This window comes from Scyliorhinus torazame, chromosome 3, assembly GCF_047496885.1.
Source record: "Scyliorhinus torazame isolate Kashiwa2021f chromosome 3, sScyTor2.1, whole genome shotgun sequence".
NCBI classification, from domain to species: Eukaryota; Metazoa; Chordata; class Chondrichthyes; order Carcharhiniformes; family Scyliorhinidae; genus Scyliorhinus; species Scyliorhinus torazame.
This window is the reverse complement of record NC_092709.1, coordinates 156,115,448-156,135,641: the sequence shown is the minus strand read 5'-3', so window position 1 is coordinate 156,135,641 and position 20,194 is coordinate 156,115,448. Positions and strand designations below refer to the sequence as shown.

The 20,194-nt window shown below is 44.9% G+C and overlaps 1 protein-coding gene across 1 annotated transcript in view; it reads left to right on the top strand.

Moving 5' to 3' along the window:
• The first annotated feature begins 2,282 nt into the window (after positions 1–2,282).
• The window catches only part of LOC140408768 (LIM domain-binding protein 2), a 728,711-nt gene continuing 710,799 nt past the window's right edge, over positions 2,283–20,194 (top strand). The window contains exon 1 of the mRNA XM_072496432.1: positions 2,283–2,449. The gene's annotated coding sequence lies outside the window, so the exon portion shown is untranslated. The remainder of the gene's footprint in view (positions 2,450–20,194) is intronic.

The window sequence follows — 20,194 nt, the reverse complement described above, 5'->3', positions numbered from 1 at the left end:
TTCTTTGAGGGTGGGTGATTCCACACCTTCCACATGTCATTACGTATATGTCATCATGCACCAAACTTCTTCGCGCATGCGCAGATGGGTCTTCATCCATCTCGCATCTTTTAACAAAGTGCTCATATGTAGGTTTAGAATGCACGTGCGCAAGATGGCTGACATCTGAAATGCGCATTTTCTTCATCTGCGACACTGCCTTAACACATTCTACTTCGAGGTTCATTTTTGCGCCCTGTTGGCGGAGATAAAATTCATTATACTGACTTTTTGATAACTGATGTAAACGGCACATTTCAATTGCATTTTCAAGTGTGAGATCTTTCTGTCTCAGCAAGCGTTCTCTGAGCTTTTCATCAATTATACAGAAGACAATTTGATCCCGAATCATTGAATCATTCAATACAGTGAAGTTACAAGATTGAGCTAGCAGTCTGAGATCAGTTACAAAGCAATCAATTGATTTGCCTTTGTTTTGCATTCTTCTTTTGAAAATAAAACGCTCAAAAGTTTAATTTGTCTGAACTTTGCAATAATGATCAAACTTTGCAATGATTACTTCAAATTTGGCTTTATCTTGATCTGCCACAAATTGAAGAGTTATAGATTTTGATGGCATGTGGACCAGCCATAGTTAGAAGCAGAGCTATATTATGTGCATCACTCGCATTATTTAAATCTGAAGCATCTAAATACAATTGAAACTGCTGCTTGAACACTCTCCAATTAACATCAAGTTTACCGGTGATCCGGAGTTGTCATGGAGCTTGAGCTTTCTCCATCAGTCCCGGAATCATTAATGTTCTGCAGCAACAGGTTGGTGCTTTGAACTTTGAATTGCGTCTTGGTTGTTTCTTACTAGATCCTCACTAAATTATCTACAGTATACCTCCTGGTACCATGTTAGATTATCTTTGGTGGTAATAGGGCGGCATGTGGCACAGTGGATAGCACTGGGACTGTGGCGCTGAGGACCTGGGTTCGAATCCCAGCCCTGGGTCACTGTCCCTGTGGAGTTTGCACGTTCTCCCCATGTCTGCTTGCCTTTCACCCCCACAACCCAAAGATGTGCAGGTCAGGTGGATTGGCCACGCTAAATTGGCCCTTAATTGGAAAAATAATAATTGGGTACTCTAAATTTGTAAAAAAAAAATGTAAGTTGCCTGGTCTGCTTAGCAGGTTTTACTAAACAGTTACATGGCAATACCTTTCTTCAAATGTCTCACTGTTATGCTCAAAAATTTAATATCTCCGGGTGCTGAGTGTGTACTGCAAAAAACTGGTAATATGTCGTTGTTCTTTGCCTTTTGATCCAGGTTGATCCGTTGAGTTGATGACAAAGAAACCACCAATCTTTAGATTGAATCAAAACTAATTTATTAGATAACGATTAATTAAATGAAGTTCGCACACGCTAATGAGCTACAACTAGTAATAAAGTGACGTTGAATCTGCCTAGCAATAATCTATAAACTAGTAGTCACTAATGATATCCGCATGTTAACTCTCTCTAATCTTAACTACTCCTCGCGCTGTGATCAGTCTCTCTCCTTTGCTAACTACATAGCATTCCCTGAGGTCTGATATTTATACTGAGATCTGATGTTGCCCTCTAGTCTTTGAATTACACGGAGATGTAATAATTAACCTTTCATTGGCTTACCTATATACATATCATTACAGGCTGAACCAACGGCTCCCACATCCTGTAAATGAATTTAAAAAATTACAAAAGGCAAACGCCTTACAGATTTTGGTAAAGAGAAGTCAGAAAGAGGCAGAAAGACAGCCGAAAACACAGACAGCTAGTACGACAGGGCAAGGGATAAGAGCAAGAAAGATATGAGAGAATGATGTGGGGGATATAAGAGACAATGACAGAGATGGGGCAGACAACCAGGGTGACTCACTCTTATGAAATAAGGGACACTGATTGTGGGCAGGGGACCCAGTGGTTCAAATTGAGAGGGATTGGGTTGAGGGAGTTGAGCCCACAATAGCATGGTCAACTAAAAATATAACTTACCTTGCTGTGTCACATTATAATCTGCCCTGCCCACTCACTTGCAATCACGCTGAAACCGTTACTCAAACACACCCTGGAAGGTCATTCTGAGACAAAAGACGTCCCATGGGACAAATAGTTAAAACGAGGGACAGTCCTCTGAAATAGGGGACAGTGGGTGGCTGGATGTGCACACGTTGAGCATTAACCTGCATATTTGTGTGTGTGTGCCATGAATGCGCGCTTGCCCTGGATGCCCCTGCCTCTCCTCCTCTCTGGCGCGCCCCCGGCCGTTCTGTCACTCAACTGCTCCCCGGCCGCCAGGTGATCGATCCGAGACTTTCAGTGAGGAAAGGCCCGGGCGGGAGAAGGAGCAAAGGTAAAAACAGAGACGGCGGAGGAAGGAGGTGACCGATTCTCGGTGAACTGCAGCCGTTGCTAAAGGTGCGAGTCTGATGCAGCCTCCGCCTGGCGGAGGGTCAGCTCAGGGATTGAGTGGAACTTGCGGGGGTCAGCCGTGCAGCACACACACACACGGTCAGCTGATGAAATCCACACCCAGGCTTATCCCCGGCCTGGCTCTGTGATTTATCTGACCGGGGTGGGCGAGGATGAGCCGCTCCTCAAGCTCGCGAGCTGCTCTCTGAGCGACACAAAGTTCCAAACCCTCTGCAGCTGCCAGTGTGCGAAATAGGGGCATGTGTGCAATCAGTAATACTCATATCAGCATAGGGTGTTATTCTGTTTAAACCAATGCATTCTTTAAATTTCTGGGTAGCTGGGGGTGTGCACGCACCTTCTGAGGAGTTAAAGTTTTCAATTACTTACGGCGCCCAGTGCAGTATAGCTCCAGTTAAAACTTCGAAGCTCATTTAAAATTTTCCATTTATTGAATTCAACCTTTGTGTTTTTTTATTCAATTTTTGTAGATAATTCCTTATTAGAGGCACTTTCGAAAAATATGACCGTTTTTGTCCTTTTCAGATTTAGTTATAGTCTTACTGTAAAGTGAGTTCTCTTGGGCAGAGAGCTATAAGAGCAACCCTTAATGCACAGAACCACCTCCCCGGGATGTTTAACTTTTGACTTAACCTTAAAAAAAAAACTACCTGCCACCAGGCTGTTTCTCAACCAAAAGTAGAATACTGCTAAATGCTGGAAATCTGAAAGCAAAACCGAAAATGCTGGCAACGGTCAGCAGGTTGGACAGCACCCGTGAAGTGAGAAACAATAGTTAATGGTGGTGCAACTGAGGTGAAGGATTCTCAAGTATGGGTTTCTTAGACTTTGTACAGGTTTAAAAAAGAACCCTGACTGACAAGTAGACGACGGGGAAAGCCCGCAGCACGAGGGTGTAGCTTAAGGTGCATTGGGAGAAAGGGAAATATTGTGCTTTACAGGGGCAGATATTGTGGTCGTGGGGTGAGAGAGCACCATGGGAGAGCGTGGGGGTGGGGTGGAGAGAGATGGGGTGACATGAGGAAAGTAGCTATGCTTGGGGGGCAGTGGTGCAAGCAGTGCTGTAAATCTTGTGGGTCCAGTCTTTCTTGCCTTCTCCCCTTCTGGGATTCTTTATCTGAAAGTCTTTATCTGAGGCTTGGGAAACCTGGCTGAAAGTAGTTCAAATTAGAAAGATTCTTGAAATTGAGGTGTGCAGGCTCCATAAAAGCTGTACCATCTCTGGAGATCACAATCAACATCCTGGGGGTTATCATTGTTCAGAAACTGAACTGGACTAGTCATATTAATACTATGGCTACCAGAGCACTTCAAAGGCGAGGAATCCTACAGCGAGTAACTCATTTCCTCTCTCCCCAAAGCCTGTCCACCATGTACAAGGCACAATTCAGGAATGTAATGGCATAGTCTCCACTTGCTTGGATGAGTGCAGCTCCAATAACACTCAAGAAGCTCAACACCAAGGCTGCACAGTGGTTAGCACTGCTGCCTCACGGTGCCAAGGACCCTGGTTTGATCCCAGCCCAAGGTCACTGTCCATGCAGAGTTTTCAAATTCTACCCGTGTCTGGGCGGGTCTTGCCCCACAACACTAAGATGTGCAAGGTAGGTGGATTGGCCTTGCTAAATTGTCCCTTAATTGGGAAAAAAAAGAATTGCGTACTTTAAAATAATGTTTTAAAAAAGAAGCACAACACCATCCAGGACAAAGCAGCCCATGTGATTGCCAGCACTTCCACAAACATACAATCCCTCCACCACCAACCAACAGTGGCAGCCATGTGTACCATCTACAAAATGCACTGCAGTAACTTGCCAAGGTTTAGGCGGCACCTTCCAAACCCACAACCACTACCATCTAGAAAGACAAGAGCAGCAGATATCTGGGAGCCCCACCACCTGGAGATCCCCTTCCAAGCCACTCACCATCAGTGTGGCACAGTGGTTAGCACTGCCTCACAGCGTCAGGGACCTGGGTTCAATTCCAGCCTTGTTTTGAGTTTGCGTGTACTCCCATGTCAGCATAGGTTTCCTCCGGGGGCTCCAGTTTCCCCTCTCAGTCCAAAGATGTGCAGGTTAGGTGGATTGGCCATGCTAAATTGCTCCTTAGTGTCCAAAAGGTTAGGTGGGGTTATGGGGATAGGGCAGGGGAATGGGCCTACCTAGGGTGCTTTTTCAGAGGGTCTGTACAGACTCGGTGGGCTGAATGGTCCTCTTCTGCACTGTAGGGATTCTGTGATCCTGACTTGAAAATATATCGCTGTTCCTTCACTGTCACTGGGTCAAAATCCTGGAACTCCATCCTTAACAGCACTGAGTATACCTACAGCTCAGTGACTGCAGCGATTCAAGAAGGCAACTAACTCACCATCACCTTCTGAAGGGAAACTTGGGATGGGCATAAATGCTGTTCTAACCAGCGACGGCCACATCCTATAATTGAATTTTTAAAAAATTGTCGGCATTCTGTCCCACCTCCACTAAAATGAAAAATAGGTGGATTGGGATCTGATTTGAAATTTTAACACCTCATTCAACCAAAACTCACTTATTTTTGGATAAAAATTACCCCAAACATTTCATGTTGTAATCTTTCATCAGAACTACCAGCTCTTAGAGATGACTAGATTTTCGGCAAGTACATAGAGCCTGGGAAAGGAGTCGGGGAAGAACTAAAGGTGATCTGTGATTGGGTGGAGAATGGAGGTGCTGCTGGTACAAGGGGCATTAATGAGCGAAGTATTGAAACAATGGATGAGTCTAGAGGAGGTATACTGCAGAATAACAAAGGAGGAGGGAAACATGGAAAATATGTTAAGGGAAGAAGACTCCTTTGACCTGGGATTGTGCCAGAAGAAAGGCATGTAACCCAGGAGCATGGATCATCCTGCTACCCAGGTATGGATAGAGGATCTCCACCTCAAGAACAAGCACACCTTTTGTTATGGAGAAGCTATTGAAGAAAATATTCACAAATTCCTGGCAATAAAGTACTAGAGACGCCTGTCCCAATTGTTGATTCCAATTGGTACCCAACAGTCTGGGTGATGCCAATTTTGTTCTGGACTCTCCGTGGTTGTAGCATTTTCTTTTCACTCTCGGATTGTGGCCATTGTTGGAAACATGTGCGCTTATTGCCTGCACCAAGTTGCTTTGAGAATTTGACAGTGGGCTTTCTATTTGATCCGTTCTGATAGTAGTTTGATATAATGGAATGACTGACCAGGTGACTCCAGAGGGCAGTTAAGAATTGTTCACATTATTGTGGGATTGGAGCATTTTAAATTTGATGCATCACGTCAGATACTGAGCTGGCCACTAAAACAAAACTTTTGAATCTTAGTGCTAAGCAGGAACATGATGTTAAAGTTGTAATATTAATGCAAGGTAAAATTTTGGTATGGAAACATGTCTATTCTGCATAACCCATTATTTCCAAGGAAATCTTATGGGAAATATTGACTGATTAAATGTCACTTTTGAAAAAATTATGTGCAGATTTGAAATGTGTGCGTTTAAGACACACCTGTTGCTCATATATTGAGATTGTGCTGATTGACCAAAGTCAAATTTATAATTTACCTGGCATGATGAGTTTTGCAATTGTACTGCTGGTTTCAATCTTCCAGTTTGAATGTGATTTTTCTGCTATTGTATCAATAATGAAGCATTGATGGCTGGCGCTTTTGTCCGATGGTTCATGACAAGGAAAATGGTATGGACTGAAAATAATAATCCTGATTAACTGATACTCATTCTTCATGTTAGCACATCACTGAAACATACACTTAACCAGACCAGCATTAGTTGTTATGAATTGGTGTAACTGACTATTCAGAACTGATTAACTGTTTGGAAGGTTTGATATGTAGGATAGTGTGCATCAAACTTGTAAAATGATTGAAAATTCTGGGTCTTGCTGTAGGAAAATAGTTACCACAAGCATACTTCAAAAACATTGCACTATAACATTATTTTGTAATCCACATTTATTTTTCTTAAACTGCAATTATTTTGTTATTTCAAAAGTTATTGATTGCTCCCACTTCAAAACATAGCATGGTTGAAACTGTTATTGTTGTGGGAATGTCTTTTAATTTTCTGGATCATACATGCATTGGCTTCTATTCTTGCTCCCACACCATTACCTCTGGTGCCCCCCAGGGTGTATCCTTGGATCTCCTATTTCTCTTCTACATGCTGCCCCTCAGTGGCATTATCCAAAAGCACAGTGTTAGCTTTCATATGTATAGTGGCGATGCCCAACTGTATCTCACCACTACTTCTTTTGACTCTGTTTTATTATCAGATCGCTTATCCAAAATTCAGTACTGGATGAGTCCAAAATTTCCCCCAGTTAAATATTGGGAAGACTGACGTCATTGTTTTTGGTACCTGCTCCAAACTCTGTTGCCTAGCCATGGACTCCGTCCCTCTCCCTGATAACAGGGCAGCACGGTAGCATAGTAGTTAGCGCCAGGGTCCCAGGTTCGATTCCCTGCTGGTCTGTGTGGAGTCTGCATGTGCTCCACGTGTCTGCGTGGGTTTCCTTTGGGTGCTCTGGTTTCCTCCCACAGTCCAAAGACGTGCAGGTTAGGTGGATTGGCCATGCTAAATTGCCCTTAGTGTTCAAAAAGGTTAGATGGGGTTATTGGGTTAGGGGGATAGGGTTGAAGTGAGGGCTTCAGTGGGTCGGTGTAGACTCGATGGGCCGAATGGCCTCCTTCTGCACTGTATGTATGTATGTTCTATTGAGAGTCCTAGAGGTTGACCAGAACAGAAAAGGCCCTTCAGTGCATCGTGTCTGTGCTGGTCAGAAACAACAACCTAAGTGTTCTAATCCCATTTTCCAGGACTATGCTTTGGCATCGGAAGTGCACATCTAATTACTTCTTAAATGTTATGAGGATCTCTGCCTACCACTCTTTCAGGCAGCAAATTCCCAACACCCTCTGAGTGAAAAAGGTTTTCTTCACTTCCCTTCTAAACCTCCTGTCCCTTACATTAATCTATGCCTCCCTGGCCATTGATCCCACCGCCAAGGGAAAGTTTCTACTTCTCAATCACGTCCCCCCTCAGTCTCCTCTCCTCCAAGGAAAATAACCCAATCTATCCAATCTCTCGTCATAGCAAAAACTCTGAAGCCCAGGCAACATCCTCCTAAATCTCCTCTGCACCATTTCTAGTGCTATCACATCCCTCCTACAATTTGGATTCCAGAACTGCACATAATACTCTAACTGTGGCCTAACCAATGTTTTGTACAGTCCCAACATAACCTCCCTGCTCTTAAATTGTAAGCATCGGCTAATAAAGGCAAGTACACCATATGCCTTCTTAACCACTATATCCACCTGCCCTACTACCTTAAGGGACTGACCGAGGTCCCTCTGATCCTCAGTGCTTTCCAGGGTCCTGCCGTTTATCATGTATTCCCTTGCCTTGTTTGTCCTGCCCAAGTGCATCACCTCACTTATCAGGGTTGAATTCCATTTGCCACTGATCAGCCCATCTGACCAGCCCGTCTATACCCTCCTGTTATCTTCGGCTATGCTCCTCAATATTTACCACCCCACCAATTTTTGTATCATTTTTGAAGCCAGTCTGTTTGCAAATGTGATTTAGACTTGAGCTAAGCTTCTGACCTGAAATTTGCACCATCACTTAGACCGTTTACTTCAATGTCTGTAATATTGTCTGACTTCATTGTTGTCTCAGTTCATCTGCCCATTCATGTCCTAGACTTGACTATTACAATGCATTCCTGGCTGGTCTCTCACATTCCACCCTCTATAAACTTTCCACCATTCCATGTCTTATCCCACACCGAAGTCCAGTTCCTGTCATGTGGCATTTATCAAATGCCTTTTGTAAGTCCATGCACAGCGCAACTTCATTGGCTTTCTCGATCTTCACTTGTACTTAATCAAATAATTCAGCAAGTCAGTTGAACATGATTTGCCTTGTCAAGGTGACTATTCATTTTGACCCATATAACCATTTCTATAAACCTTTCTGCCTATGCAGTTAAACAGACTAGTCTGTGGTTCCTGGGCTTATCCTCATACCCCTTTCTGAACAATTCTTCTATCCCCTGGCATTACCCTAATGTCCAAGGAAGATTAGAAAATTGTTGCCAAAATTGTCTCCAATTTCCACTCTTCTTCCATCCAATTTCCACTCATTCCCTCAGTGTCATCGGATACTTCTGATGGGGACCTGGTGATTTTTCAACCTACAGCGAGCCTTTCTATGACGTCTTCTTCATAATTTCATAGATTATCATAGAATCATAGAATTTACAGTGCAGAAGGAGGCCATTCGACCCATCGAGTCTGCACCGGCTCTTGGAAAGAGCACCCTGCCCATGGTCAACACCTCCCCACCCTATCCCCATAACCCAGTAACCCCACCTAACACTAAGGACTAACACTAATTTCTAGCCATCCAGGGTCTTAAACTCCTCTCTCATTACAACTATGACGGCGGCATCTTCCTTGGTAAAAACAGATGCAAGTAGTCATTTGGTTCCTTAGCTGTGCTCTCTGCTTCATAGGTTCCACCTCTTCTTTTTACCACTCTTTTACTATTTATTTGCCAATAAGATTATTTTGGGTTCCCGTTCTGTTCGCTTCCAGTCTCTTCTCATGCTCTTTTTGCTTCTCATATTTTGTTCACTTTCCTTCTGAACTTTTTATGTTCAGCTGGGTTTGGACTTGTATTATCAACCTGACATCTGTCATACATACCCTTCTTTTGTTTAATCTTACTTTCTGTCTCTTTCATCATCCTTTAGTGGCATACTCAGTCATAATTACTGTGAATAACCTCTCTCGCCTTGGAAACTAGTTTTAGAATCTGATATGTCATTCCCTCCATTCCATGATAAACCTACATATTGTTTACAGTTTGTTTATGATATTCCAGATTCTCCTTTAATCTCCGGTATACACCTCAATCTTTATTTCACTCCTTGTTGTAAAATGATTAAAAAGTGAAATATAATCAGTGCTTTTAGCTTCCTGGTTTGCTATTTGTGAGGATACTTCAGTCTAATTGGGTGCTCAGTCTGCTTGATGACATCACTGTTCAATGGTGCCAGAATTAAATGACACAGTAATAGAGGAAATACATGCCACAGCACCACTGAGGTCAACAGTGCCTGCTGCTGAATGCAAAATCTGGACCAATTTTGCTTATTACCAGGGTTAGAAATTTTTTTGTGTAAAGCAGCACTTATACTTTAAGGAAAAGAAATAAAAGAAATAATAGTTACTATGGATATGGTTACAGATGGTTTTGAGCAAAATCCAGATTCAGTGGTGTCAGCACAGAATACATTCACACTTTATTCTTGTGGGTTCATTTCAGAAATAAATTGGAGAAAAAACTGCAAATTACAATGCAGGGTTTCAAAAAGGCATTTGTTTTGCAGACTGACTTACACGACATTTCTTTATTTTGCGAAGAAAATATTTTATTTTTACAGTTTGTTTCCAAAATTGTTATGTTTCAGTCTGGAGTCTGATCATGCCAAGTTTCTTGTCGGTATATTGTAATATCATTGTTATTGATGTAATTATCTGTTTAACAAGACCATATGGTGTGCAAACAAATATTTGGCCAATGCAAACAAAATTTTACATAACCTAAAGGGCAATATAGTTCAGTGTCTTTCAATACATTACGTGACCCTCTGTGTGGCCTCATTACACATCCAATTAAGGGTATTCTGATGGTCCCCGGATGAGATCGCTAATTTGTTAATTCCCAATTTTGTTATGCTCTGGGTGAGGAGGGATGAGCTGGCTTCCCTTCTTTATTCAACTCCCTCGGTTGGTCACAACAAAGTTAATTTAAAGGGATCCATCCCTTCCCTTTTAGATATCCTTTCCAGTCTAAATGTATATTTTTTAATAAGGAGCTAATTTAACCAGATTTCCTTTCATCAAAGAAACTAAAACCCAAGAAGAAGAATGAAAAACGTGACACTCATACATACCGGTCAGAAATGAGAAGTTACGAGTCCAAATTTATATTCAAAAATATACAAATCCGTACTTGGCTTGCCCATGAGGTGAGGATGGAAGTATGTTGCAGCCGATAAGTTGGATGATTCTGGTAGAGCTGATTTTGGCAGTTTCAGAGTTAGTTGGAGACACTTGGTTTGATGGGGTAGTTGAAGAGGCTCTCTGATTTTCTTTCAAATGTGGCTTCTGCAGCGTTTTGCCTCCAACAGCAGAGAAAGAGAGAGAGAGAGGAGTGATCATCGCCTGCAAGCTGAAGGAGTGGTGACTGGCTTTCTGCTTGCTCTCACACAACACCAACCCCATTATTAATTTTTAAACATTTTATACAAAATTACAAAACATAAAAATAAATACCTTTAACAAAACACCAACACCATACAAATCACCCCCCCCACAACCTCGCAACTCATGAAATAACAAAAACAAAATAGAAAAGAAATTTCCCCCAGCTACTCATCGTGTGTCCCGTACCACCCCCCCCGCAAACAGCTAACAGAGTCCGATCAGCCTGGTATGGCAACTGCTCGGCCCAGGACCGCAAGAAACTTCAGAGAGTCGTGAACACTGCCCAGTCCATCACACAAATCTGCATCCATCCATTGACTCCATCTACACCTCCCGCTGCCTGGGGAAAGCGGGTAGCATAATCAAAGACCACTCCCACCCGGCTTCCTCATTCTTCCAACTTCTTCCATCGGGCAGGAGATACAGAAGTCTGAGAACACGCACGAACAGACTCAAAAACAGCTTCTTCCCATTGTTACCAGACTCCCAAATGACCCTCTTACGAACTGACCTCATTAACACTACACCCTGTATGCTTCATCCGACGCCAGTGCTTGTGTAGTTACATTGTATACCTTGTGTTGCCCTATTATGTATTTTCTTTTATTCCCTTTTCTTCTCATGTACTTAATGATCTGTTGAGCTGCTCGCAGAAAAATACTTTTCATTGTACCTCGGTACACGTGACAATAAACAAATCCAATCCAATCCAATTCTCTGAAGTACAGTATAACCAGCTGCCATCTCCGGTAGAACCCTTCAGTTGACCCCCTCACGGTGTATTTGACCGTCTCGAGATGCAAAAACACAAGTCTTCCTTAAGGTTCAGTATGCCTGTAAGTAATTTGTGGCTGTAATCTGCTCTTCATGACACAAGTTATATGCTTCGTGTCAAACATACAGTCCGAGGACTTTTTGTGACACACATTTGCGGCACCTCAGCATACTATGGTATGAGGGTAGTAGACCAGTGCAGCCTTTCCCCATTGAGTCTTTGCAGCATCTGCCCTGAGCTTTAAGTGTACCCACCTCTGCATAGTCATGGACCTTGGAATATGCCAGTCTGCAACATTTGATTGTGAACAGCTCCTTGCATTGGAAAACCAGCACGATTCAGGCAAACCTAAAGTGCCGATCATCGAACTGACAGCCTTTCAACGGGAGTTGAAGTTTCTTTAGTTTGTGCCCTCGAGAACAGCCTGTGGAGCACAGAGCTGGTTAGTTCTGTTGGATGATGTTTAGTGTGTGATGGAGCATAATGCCAAGGGGGTAAGTTCAATCCCCATACTGACAGGTTGTTTTGGGGTCTACCTCTCCAATTTGTCCCGAAGTGATATCATGGCATAGATTGCGATTAGCAACCCACGGACAATGAGGACACTACAGTGCATGATGGGAAAGAGTACGCATTTACAGTACACCACCTTTCTTATCATGCGCTAAATTTCATTTTTGAGTAATTTGTTCATTTAAATAAATGTTGTCTTTCCCCAAATTATCACGTTTTCCGAAACAGCTTGTTATTATCCTCAGATTTAACTCTACTGTACAATGTTAATTAGGATCATTTACAAATAGTACCAGAAATCATGGACCTGATTTATAAGATACTCTACAAGGATCAACTGTCCACAACTTATTACTAGTGATCTCTTCTCTCTCTCTCTGATGCATTGGGTAATTTAGAAACCATTTCACAACTTTTGTACTCACCTTGAATTTTAAATAAAATCATATATGTAACAAGCACTGCCTTGGCATGACTTCCCAATTATTCAAGAAACTCTTAAATTTGTTGGTGAATTATTCATCGTAAATTTATGTTACTGCAAATTGTTTAATTCACTCCTGTTAAGTGGTCTAGAATTTCCCTGCTGTAGATGTCAAACAGACAGGCTTATAATCTCCAAGATTTTGTTTAACATTTCAAAACTTGGAACAGTTTTAATTATTATTCCAGTTGCTGTATTAAATGAGCAGCAACAATTCAGCTTTCAGGTGCTTTTAAGTAGATTTTTCCCATCGCAGACTCTATTTCTAAATCAGCGGGAGAAGTAGTTGTTATCTTTGTCTCATAAAATTTAACATTCCTGTCATACTAGTATTTGTTTTTGAATCAAGAAATGAAGAGGAATTAGAGTGGCAGCTTTTTCTTTCAAATAACTCATCTCTTTTTAAATGGCATCATATGCATTATGTGAGCATGCTGAAAATGTGATTCAGTAATCAAAATAAATCAGTGAATCTAAATATTTGCTCTATCAGATTCAGTGTGTGGGACATTGTTGATTATCTGTAAATCGTCATGCTGGATACCACAAATTTTTCTGAGAGTCAAAGTTTCCCTGAGATGTTTTCCTCTTCCGTTCTCATGGCTCTCTTATCTTTAAGAAGACCAAATTAGAGGTCACGTGATATGCGGGAGTGGCTTCATTTCCATAGGCTCTGGCTCTGCTCATCTTGTAATCCTTTGCATTGGACGCTGAGAAGGCATTTGACCGGGTAGAATGGGGGACTTGATGGCAGTTCTGGAGTGGTTTGGGATTGGACCAAGGTTTGTGAGTTGGGTAAAGCTACTATATAAGGCGCTGAGGGCGAGTGTCCGCACAAACAACATCAGCTTGAGATACTTTTCTCTCCACCGTGGGACTATGCAGGGATGCTCTATGTCCCGCCTGCTGTTTTCACTCGCGATTGAGCCGTTGGCCATCGCATTAAGAAGATCGGGGGTATGGAAAGGAATAGAGCGGGGGGGGGGGGGGGGGATGGAAGAGCACAGGGTGTCCTTATATGCCGATGATTTGCTGTTGTACGTGTCAGAACCGAGTGTGTCGATAGGGGGAATATTAGAGCTGCTTCAAGTGTTTGGGTCTTTCTCGGGGTACAAGCTAAAATCTAGACAAGAGTGAGTATTTTGTGGTATCTCGGCCGGGGGTGGGGACAGGGGGGGGGGGGGGGGGGGGGGGCTGCCATTCCATCGGGCAGGGACACACTTTAGGTACCTGGGGGTGCAGGTTGCCCGGGAGTGGGGGTGAGGGGGGGAGAAGGGGGGGGGGCTCCCCAGGTACAACATTTCTAGTTTGGTGGGGAGAGTGAAAGCTGATCTGGCAAGGTGGGATGGTCTCCCTCTGTCACTGGCGGGTCGGGTACAGGCGATTAAAATCAACGTGTTGCCACAATTTCTGTTTATTTTTCAATGCCTGCCGATTTTCCTGCCAAAGGCTTTTTTCAGAGAGATTGAGGGAAGGATTATGTCGTTCATATGGGGAGGGAAGGTGGCCAGAGTTAGAAAGGTGCTACTACAGAGGGGAAGGCAGGCAGGGGGTTTGGGTCTTCCGAACCTGATGTATTACTACTGGGCGGCGAATGTGGAGAAGGTGCGGAGCTGGGTAAGAGGGGTTGATTCCCAGTGGGTCAGAATGGAGGAGAGTTTGTGCAGGGAGTCGGGATTGAAAGCACTGGCAACAGCGCCGCTCCCGATAGCCTCGGGGAAGTACTCAGGGAGTCCAGTAATAATAGCTTCATTGAGAATTTGGAGGCAGTTTCACCAACACTTCGGGTTGGGGGCATGTCAAGGGAAATGCCGATTCGGGGGAACCACAGATTTGAGCCAGGGAGGTGGGATGGAAATTTTCAGAAATGGGAGGAGAAGGGGATTAAAACACTGAAGGATTTGTTTCTTTGGGGTCGGTTTGCAGGATTAAAGGAGCTGGAAGCGAAGTATGGGCTGGAGCAGGGGGAAATGTTTAGATGCATGCATGTTCGAGATTTTGCCAGAAAGGAGATACAGAACTTCCCGGAGGAGCCGGCCTCCATATTGCTGGAGGAGGTGCTGTCGACCGGGGGACTGGAGAAGGGGGTAGTGTTAGCGGTCTACGGAGCTATTTTGGAGGAGGAGAAGGAACCGCTGGAAGGGATCAAAGCAAAGTGGGAGGAAGAGTTGGGAGAGGATATGGAGGAGGGGTTCTGGTGTGAGGTGCTCCGGAGAGTGAATGCCTCCACCTCGTGCGCAAGGTTGGGGCTGATACAGCTGAAGGTGGTGTATAGAGCACACCTCATGAGGGCGAGGATGAGCCGATTCTTTGAAGGAGTAGACGATGTGTGTGAAAGTTGCGGGAGTGGGGCCCGCTAACCACATTCATATGTTTTGTTCCTGTCCAAAGCTAGAGGATTACTGGAAGGAGGTTTTTAGGATAATTTCTAAAGTGGTGCACGTGAAACTGGACCCGGGCCTCCGGGAGGCCATATTCGGGGTGTCGGACCAGCCAGGGTTGGAAACGGGTGCGGAGGCAGATGTTGTAGCCTTCGCCTCGTTGATCGCCCGAAGGCGAATCCTGATGGGTTGGAGGGCAGCCTCTCCACCCTGTGCCCTGGCGTGGCGGGGGGACCTGTGGAATTCTTGACTCTTGAGAAGGTTAAGTTTGAACTGAGGGGAAGGATGGAGGGGTTCTACAATTCATGGGCATTATTCATTGTGCACTTTCACGAACTGGATAACATCTAACATTAGTTGGGGGTGAGTGGGAGGGTTGAGGGGCGATGGGTGTTAATGGTGGCCATGGGTGATTCCTGATTCCTTTTTGTCAGTTGTTTATGTGAACATGTGGGCGAATGTTTTGGGTTTGGTGGGAGGATGGGATCGTTGTTATCGATACCAGGATTGACATATTTGTGACTGATTATTGTTTATTACTGATTATTGTTTATTGTTGGTCGGTGTAAATTTGGGAGAAAATGCGCAAAAGGAAGAGAATAAAGAAATATGAAAAAAAAAATCTTGTAATCCTTTATTTTCTAGAGTCAGACAGAGGTCTACAGCACAGAAAAGGTCCTTCTGTCCACCGTGTCTGTGCCGTTCAAAAGCAACCACCTAACCATTCTAATCCCATTTTCCAGCACTTGGCCCATAGCTTTGTATGCCTTGTGGCATCGGAAGTGCACATCTAAATATCTCTTAAATGTTATGAGGGTCTCTGCCTCCACCACCCTTTCAGGCAGCGAGTTACAGACTCACACCACCCTCTGGGTAAACAAATGTTTTCTCACATCCCCATTAAACCTCCTGCCCCTCACCTTAAATCTGCCCCCTGCTCACTGATCCCTCCACCAAGGGGAAAAGTTTCTTCCTGTCTACTCGATCTATGCCCCTCATAATTTTATACATCTCAATCACATCCCACCTCAGTTTCCTCTGCTCCAAGGAAAACAACCCCAATCTATCCATTCTCTCTTCATAGCTAAAACTCTCCAGCCCAGGTAACATCCTGGTAAATCTCCTCAGCACCCTTTCCTGTGCTATCACATCCCTCCTACAATGTGGATTCCAGAACTGCAAACAATACTCTAGCTGTGGCCTAACCAATGTTTTATACAGTTCCAGCATAACCTCTTTGCTCTTAAACTCCAGGCCTTGGCTAATAAAGGCAAGTATACCATATGCCTTCTTAACCACTATATTGACCTGCCCTGCCACCTTCAGGGACTGGTGTACATGCACACTCTCTGACCCTCATTGCCTCCTAGGGTCCTGCCGTTTATCATGCCTTGCCTTGCCTTGTTTGTCTTGCCCAAGTGCATCACCTCACATTTAGCCTGATTGAATTCCATTTGCCACTGATCAGCCCACCTGACCATCCCGTCTATATCCTTGTTTAACCTAAGGCTATCCTCCTCACTATTTACCACCCCACCAATTTTCGTCTCATTCCTGAACTTACTAATTAACACTTCTACATTCATGACCAAGTAATTTATATAAACCACAAACAGAAAGGGCCCCAACACTGATATTTGCGGGACCCCACTGGACACAGGACAAATTATATATTTATCTTTTCTTGGGATATATGTAATTTGCTAACTCCCTGGAGGATCCTGATTGGTGTTTTGCGACGAAGAGCTGAGATAAATTGTAGAAAATCTTCAGACTGTGGCAGTCAGAGTGGACTGGAGTGGGGCTCAGCTTGCAATGGTGTTGTTGCTGGTGAGTGGGCTTTCACTGTGACAGTGCTGTATGCATGATGGCCGCCATTGTGAATGTTGTTCTTGGATGAAGATCCCGGCTCTATGGTGCAGGTCTTTGGAGCTCACTTGGGAGATTTACAAGGTGTCCTTAGGAGAATGGTGCAGGTGCATGAGAGAGTTATTTCATTTGGAAGAGCACTTTCCCTGGTAAGGGCCTGCCTTCGAGACTTTGAGATCCTGCTGTATGGCATATTATTTATCCTGACTGGTTTGGGAGGGAGGAGTCAGACAAGGTGCGTCCGTGAGCATGTGTCCTGGCGAGAAGTGGGAGGTGAGTTCCCGATTGAGTTTGAAGATTGGCTGCCATGCTTTGGTAATCTTGATTTGGAGGCTGGGTGTATCAGGTTTGACAGAGCACAGAGTATCTGACCTTTGAGGTCGAGGGTCAGTTGGTTCCCCAATCACTGGCCCTATATTATTCTATCCTGGATGCTCATCGAGGTTTGAGGTGGCCGAGCAGGTCAAGTCATCCAACATCCCTCCCCCGGTGGGGCCTAGGCTGTGGATTGCTTGGGTGCCTGAGCAGTGGCATGGTGGAAGTGAAGGTACTTCGTTTTTTTGGAATCCTTGAAAGCCCAGAGGAGTGTTCATTGATCCTGTCTTGGCATTGGCCTCCTCGGGCAACATCGATCAAGTCATTATCTGCAATTCTTTAAAAATCCTGGACATTACTCCCTTGTGATTATGTTGTTGATTATTTATTGTTGTCTTTTCTCCTGAAAAGAATTAAAAAATAATACATTTTCAATTAAGGGGCAATTTAGCATGGCCAATCCACCTACACTGCATATATTTGGGATGTCGGGGTGAGATCACGCAGATGTGGGAAGAATGTGCAAACTCCACAGGGACAGTATCACAACCCCCCCCCCCCCCCCCCGCTCAGGTTTCAGAATTTCCCTGGCCCCCGTAAACCCCGTTTTCTTGTTCAACAATATGGCAGCTCCACATAACTTCGAGTCAAACCCAGAGCCCCACCCACCCCTTTCTCAACCTCATCTGATCTTTCACCCGGAGATGAGTCTCCTGAAAGAAAATCACCGTGTGGTGTTTGCATATTCTCCCTGTATCTGTGTGGGTCTCACCCCCCATAATCCAAAGATGTTTAGGGCCACACAAAATTGACCCTTAATTGGAAAAGTTTAAAAAAAAAAAGAGAGAATGGCGTGAGAGCTGGGTGGGTTTATGGAGAGGATGGGGATAATGGCGAGGATGGGGATAATTGATCCGTGGAGGTTTGGGCACCCGGGAGAGAGGGAGTATTCTTTCTTCTTGCATGCGTATAGGGTTTATGCCAGGATTTACTTTTTTGTGGTGAGCCGGGACTTGCTGATCGGAGTGAAAAGTGCAGAGTACGTGGGAATAGTGATTTCAGACCACGCTTCGCACTTTCGAGACGTGAGTCTTCGTTCGGGTCAGGCACAGAGGCTTGGGTGGAGGTTGGCTTTTGGCAGACAAGGTGTTCTGTGGGAAGGTAACGGTTGCGATTAAGAATTATATGGAGCTCTGTCAGAATGGGGAGGCATCGGCAGCCACGTTTTGGGAAGTCTTGAAAGCGGTGGTCGGGAGCGGGGGTGGGGGGGGGAGAAATTATTTTGTTCAAGGCGCATAGAGAGGATAAGTAGGGAGGAGCATCGGCAACTATTGGACAAGATAGTGGAGATGGATAGGAAGTATTTTGTGGCCCTCACGAAGGGGTTGTTGGCGGAAAGAAATAAATTGCAGGGGCAGTGTAGCCGGTTGACGACGGGTAGGCCGGTGGGTCAGCTATGGCAGGTGGGGGGGTACCGTATGAGTAAGAAGAGATGCGAGTCACATGCTGGCTCCCCAGCTGCAGCAACAGGCAGCTTTGAGGGAAAGTCTTCAAGTGAGGGCGTGTGAGGGGTGCGGTGGAATGTGATATCGGATCCGGAGAGGATAAATGAGGTGTTCAAGGCCTTTGATGAGGGACTGTACAGCGCTGGTGGAGGAGGTGGTAGATATGGAGTGTTTTCTTGATGGGCTGGACTTCGTGGAGCTGGAGGTGGGAAGAGGTATCCGCTGGAGGAGCCGTTATGGCTAAAGGAGGTAATGGAGTGTTTTGGCATGATGTAGTCGGGAAGACGCCGGGGCCAGTTGGCTTTCCAGCGGAATTTTATAAGCAGTTCGTGATGGAGTTGCCCTCCCCACCTTTTGGGCATGTTTACTGAAACAGTGGAAAAGTGGATGTTGCTGGCTACGTTGGTGCAGGCGTCAATTTTGCTGATCCTGAAAAAAGGGAAGGATCCATTGGAGTGTGGGTCTATAGGCTCAACCCGCTGCTAAATACGGATGTGAAAGTCCTGGCAAAGGTATTTGCGAGAAGGTTGGAGGGGTGTGTGCTCCGGGGTTTCGGGGGACCAAATGGGCTTTCAGATGTGGAGACGGCTCTCTCGTAATATTAGGAGGTTACTGAATATTAGGAGGTTACTGAATGGAATTAAGCCTGTCAGGGGGGTGAGTGCCGGTGATGATCGTGTCCATGGATGCGAGAAGGCCTTTGACAGGGTAGAGTGGAAGTATCTGTTGGAGATTCTGGGGAGGTTTGGGTTTGGGCTGAGGTTTGTGGCGTGGGTTCAGTTGTTGTATGCGGCGACCCCCATGGCAAGTGTGTGAACAAATGAGAAAAACCCGGGTATTTTGGGCTGTATAGGGGGACAAGGTAGGGGTGCCCGCTGTTGCTGCTATTGTTTGCGTTAGCAATTGAGTCCTTGGTGATGGCACTTCAGGCCTCAGTTGAGTGGCGGGGGATTGTGAGAGGGGGTGTGGTAGGGAGTAGCAGGTGTCGTTGCACGCCGATGACCTATTTGTGTTGGAAAGCATCGGCAGAATCATGGGCCTACTGGGGATGTTTGGGTCATTTTCAGGTTATAAATTGAATGTAGGGAAAAGTGAGGTGTTTCTGGTGAATGCTGTGGGCAGGGAGAGAACCTGGGGGCTCTGCCATTTAAGCTGTCAAGGGAGCCGTTTTGGTACCTGGGGATCCAGGTAAAGCACGAGTGGGCCACAATGCATAGGTGGAACCGGATGGGGTTGGTGGAGGCGATCAAGGAAGACTTTAAAAGGTGGGATACGCTGCACCTGACAGTAGCGGGGACGGTGCAGGTGGTGAAGGTGAATGTGTTGCCAAGGTTTGTGTTTCAGTCCCTCCTGATTTTTCTTCCCAAGGCCTTTTTTCAGAAGGTGGATGGGCAGGACTGGGGATATATATGGGTGGTTGGGAGAGCAGGGCAAGACATTAGTGAAAAGGATCAAGCGAAAATGGGAGGAGGAGTTAGGGAGGGAGATAGGATGGGAAATTTGGTATGAGGTAATGCAGCGAGTGATCTCAACATCCTCATGAGGCGCAAGAATTGGTTTGATACAATTTAATG